Here is a 4,951-nt window from a genome sequence, read left to right as displayed (position 1 = left end):
TTTTTGTTCTTGATAATGTCCTTGCTAGTCTATACTTGATTTGTACCATTTTGTCTTGGTTGGTCACTATTTCAAGAGATCATATTTGTATAGTCCATGCTAAATGATCAAATTATCTATGTTATAAAATTTAAAAAGGCACAATATAGGAGTAATTATTCATATTTGTATTGTTCTTGCTACAACAATAAACTTTTGTATTGGTCCTTAGAGTTATGTTGCCATGCAACCATATCTATGACACCCTATTGAATATCTATTTTTTCTTATCTTTTGCATTCTTTCAGTACAAAAAAAAAGACTATTGTTACCATATATCCATTGATTTTAGTACAATTTCACAATTTTCAAAAGAGAAGAAAATGAGATAAAAGAACCATCCTACATTGGCGATTCAAAATGCATTACATGTTCTTAAAATTTTGCTAATGAAAATGAAAGTCGGGTATGAAAGAAAGAAGAAAGAAACAATCATCCATGGGGTTGAAGATATTCTATGAGACAAACTACCTCATAAACATGATTTCTACATTTTAACCATTTTCTTATGCAACTTGACGGTGAGTGCTCGAAAATGCTCAACTATCCCCTTGCTGAATAAGTTGACTTAAGAGTTAGTTCTCGATATATTTATAAAACTATCCTTAATGCCCATGAAGTCATGACACTCTAAAATGAAATATTTTTTTGTTTCTACTTTCTATAAGTGGAAAAATACAATCTTTCTTCACATGCTTCTTTTGGACTTTTCCAACGCCCAGTATCACAACAAAGTTGATTAGAGTTAATTCTTAATTAAGAAATTATAGTTTTGGCTCTTCAAGATATATTAACCCCTATATACACTCTTTGATGATGACTATGAGCAAGATTGAACTTTAATATAATACTTTTAGTTTCTCCTTAAACCCTGTCTTAAGAACGTTTGAGGAGCTTATCCACAACCTTGTAAGTTTAACCACTCTTCAAGTTTGTTAATATATGATAAAAAAAAGGATAGGGGACAAAAGGTCCCCTTGCTTGATCCCTATATCTCTCCTAAAACATTCAAAGATGTCAATTGAAGTTGTACTTTTTTCTCCCTATGCTAGAGGTATTCACACGACATACTCCAATGCCCACCCCACTAGAAGTTCTGATTTTGATTTTTACCTCCTCTTACATTCTATATACTAGTCTAAGGTATCAAGGAACCTCAATATCCCCTATCTTGTGATAAAGCTTGTCTCTAGGGTTCATGTCAAAAGCCATTTTGAAATCTACAAAGCAACAAAAGTCTTCTTCTATTTTTTTTTTATTAGTGATGTGCCTCAAAGTTATATTCTAATCAATTTTGTAGTACTTAAGTTTGAAACCAGTTAGCCCTTTAGCATATTAATCTCTTTCTTTAGCCAACTTGTTAATTCTACTTTCTAGCATACTTTCAACTAATTTTATCAAATATTGCCTTTACCATATTGACCTTATAATTAAAAGACTTAATGATATTACCGCTCTTAAGAATAAAATTACAAGACTAGTTGTTCAATCTAGAGGGGACCCTTAAATTTGCATAATGTAAGATGCAAGAGTTTTCATTCCCTACTCAAGATCCTTTGCTTGAAGATCATCTGAGTCTTTTGCTTTCACAATGCCTAACCTCTTGATCCCACCTCAGTCCCTTGTACGTTGCAGAATTAAAAGTTGAGCATTATTGTTGACCAAGAGAGGGTCATCAACCTTAGAATCCTTCTCATCAAACTATCGAGAAGCTGTAACATTATTCTCCAATAACTTTTTTTTATTGATTGTAACTTTTTCTAAAATAACCAAGAATTATTTTTCCCAATTTTTTATTGTTTTTGCTTTTTCCTCTTGTAATCGTGAAATCATCTCTTTTCTTTATCAAAGTCTGCTTGCATGCTTTGAAATATATGAAACACTCCCTACTGAAAAATATCCAAAAGAATTCTAGTGCTCGCTGGAAACTACCCTTTACCACTCAAATATATAAATGCATTTCATCTCAGAAAATGAAAATTCTTTATATATCATTTCCAATGAGCAAGTCCACCATTAATAGACTGGCTCGGAAGAAACTTAGCCAAATTTATCCATGATTTGGGTCCGATTTTCTTGGCAAGTTGTGGAGAAACTAGGCCAACTTTATCCCTGGTTTTGTTCTTATTTTCTTGCCATTTTTGTCTTGTTTTATATTAGGTTGTGATTTTGTTTGTAGTACATGAAAATGATTGCTGATTTTGTTCTTATTTTTTTGCTTTATTGTCAATCAAAATTGTCTTGTTTTAGATTAGGTTGTGATTTTGTTTGTAGTACATGAAAATGATTGCTATATTTGTAGGCTATCTTGCTGTCTTCCACTGTGAAGTCCAATATGTGTATACAGGGCAGAAGTTTACGTGCCAAGCCTTCATTGACATTGAGTTAAAACAAATTTAAAAAGAGCACGAGATCAAAACCTGTCATGGGTTTTCCAGTGCTTGCAAATTACGATTACACAATCAAAAGCTATCATCCATTACTTTTAAAACCTGAAAACTGTTCAGAACATATGCTGTTTTACAGATTTGATAATCAGCTAATTATCTTCAATTTTTGCAAAATCCTTTCATAAGTTATATATACAACAGTACTTGGAAAATCCATGAGGTTAAACGGAAAATACCTTTTAGCAAAATCTGATTTTTACAATCCATATCAATGTATTATTTCTTTTGAATTTGATTATGTGATAGTTTTTAACATCGATGTTTATCTATTATCAGAATACTTTAATTATTTGATAGTTTATAACATCAATATTTTAGATCACACTACATGATCCATCCTCATCATATTCTGACAATAAATCATATAGTATAGTTACATCCTGATGATGGAACACATAATGTAATAAAAAACATTGCACAATCAAAACTCAGAGTAAAGAATACAGAAAATACCCTATACAAAAGAGAATCTCTATCTTATACATTATGATGGACATGAATACACATTATATTTTCTTGATTTGAAATGACAAGTGAACAACAGTGACGTTGAACCTGAGCACAGCATTGAGTTCTGAAGTGTAGTGGGTCTCCATGATAGCATGACCTGCAAAGCAACAGAAATATTCCTTTGTTTCATGAACAATTATCCTGGCCCTGGAAACTCAGAGTAATTTCATTATGGGGGAAGAGATCCAGTAGTCATTCAGACTAACTTCGTACATTCAGACTTCCTAAATCATAAGTGGAATTAGGCAAATATTTTGGTGCACCTTTGTAGATAACTCAAGAGCTTAAAGCTAAGGTTTCCACATTTGGGTATTCAGAATCTCTTATAAAGAGAGTGCAAAGTGGTTCAAAAGTGTCATACTATTTTAGAACACTCATCTGATAACATTTATGTTCACCCTTCACCCCCCAATAGCCACTCGCCAAAAAAACACCAGACACCACGACTTGTAGTGAAATGTCCCCACAGTCATTATAAAATGTCCCAATAGTAGTAAACAAAGCTAAAAAATATCAACTATTACAATGTACATGTTATTGACGGTATCTATGACATCTACTCTATCACAATCATACCTCTAATCCCAAACGATCACTGGATCTCTTCCCCTACATGACCTTTTCAAAAACAACTGTCAAGACCATCAGATATAGTTTTGGCTACTGCATCTCTTCCCCTACATGGCCTTTCAAAAAACATCTGTCAAGGCCATCAGATATAGTTTTGATAATTAGCTGAATATCTTCAAAATCTAAATTTTTTTTTTCTCATGAGTTATGGAAAACTCAAATAGTAAAAGAGAAGAAACCCTCTACCTTATTCATTACTATTGTAGACATGCCTAATGATTTCATACTTGCTTGATTTGAAATGATCAGTGAACAACTGTAACATTGAACCTGAGCACAGCATTTAGACCTTGGGAGTAGTGGGTCTGCATGATAGCATGACCTGTAACAAACCTAAGAAGTCCCGTTCCTCCAACAACAGATAACTCCCTTTGTTTTAAGAACACACTGTCCTGGCCCTGAAAACTGAGAGTACTACCATTGTACATACCCTGTTCAAATACAACTGTAAAGACCATGAGCACACTGATATCTTTCAAAGAGTCAGATAAATACATTCCTGTAGCTCTACCAAGTGCCCTTGAGTTGTGTTGGGGGCCTTCTGTCAGAGGATCATCCATCACATATATCATCCCAAATGCTGTTGGTAAACCTGGTGTTACTTTCACTGCTGTTGCATTTCTGGCCTTGACAATGTCATGCATGTAAAACTGCAACTGGGTTTTCTTCACCTCCTTTGATTGTATACCCATTGTGACGAGAAGAGCAAGAGACAGCAGAAACAGAGAATTTATAACCATTTTTCTCATCTTGCAATTCTTAAACACAAGACCTTCAAACTCTGTTAAAATCTTCTTGGATAACTTCGGGCTTCTTTTTCAGATATGAATCCCACCGCATTAGGTTTTTACTTTAACCCTATATTCCGTTGACTGTATGGTACTATCTGATTAAGAATAATCGACGACAATATTGCTGCCCTAAGGCTGGGTCCCATGGGTACTGCTTTCTTAAAAATAGAGCCGCTGTTCTTTAAGTTTTTTTCAGAATATTTAAAAGGAAGCTTTCTTATAAATTTAATAAGTGACCTCCCGGGAAGTTCCGGTGTTTCACCCCTGCGAGCATCACCTAGATCCAATGAGTGCTAAGTGTTCCATTTATTCTCATGAGAGATGGATTCATGTTGAATCACTACTCATGAAACATGGGTTATCGAGTTTGACTCAAAAATCACACAGTTAAATCCTGATATTCACATCACAAGTGCATCTTCTGTTTTTTTTCAAATATTTAGAAATCTGGTTTCGGGAAGGTTGTTGTCTCGTGAATTTTGAAAATAAAAAGTTATATTTCTTCATAAAATTATTGGGTAGAATTACTTC

General features: G+C 33.7%; 1 pseudogene across 2 annotated transcripts; it reads right to left on the bottom strand.

Annotated features, from left to right (window-relative positions):
* Positions 1 to 2,946: 2,946 nt before the first annotated feature.
* LOC149546228 (dirigent protein 1 pseudogene) lies at positions 2,947 to 4,482 on the bottom strand (annotated as a pseudogene). 2 transcript variants are annotated; one of them, XR_016354339.1, is made up of 2 exons: positions 3,816 to 4,482; positions 2,947 to 3,699 (listed from the first exon to the last, which is right to left on the bottom strand). The product of XR_016354339.1 is annotated as a dirigent protein 1 pseudogene, transcript variant X1 (transcript). The 2 variants fall into 2 exon arrangements; XR_016354340.1 differs by having other exon boundaries at positions 2,947 to 3,096.
* Between the last annotated feature and the right edge of the window lie 469 nt (positions 4,483 to 4,951).

This window comes from Cupressus sempervirens, chromosome 7, assembly GCF_028749045.1.
Source record: "Cupressus sempervirens isolate cs-2001-9-10 chromosome 7, ASM2874904v1, whole genome shotgun sequence".
In the NCBI taxonomy this organism is placed as follows: domain Eukaryota; kingdom Viridiplantae; phylum Streptophyta; class Pinopsida; order Cupressales; family Cupressaceae; genus Cupressus; species Cupressus sempervirens.
Note: the sequence above shows the minus strand (reverse complement) of the source record. Positions and strands in the feature narration are given on the sequence as shown.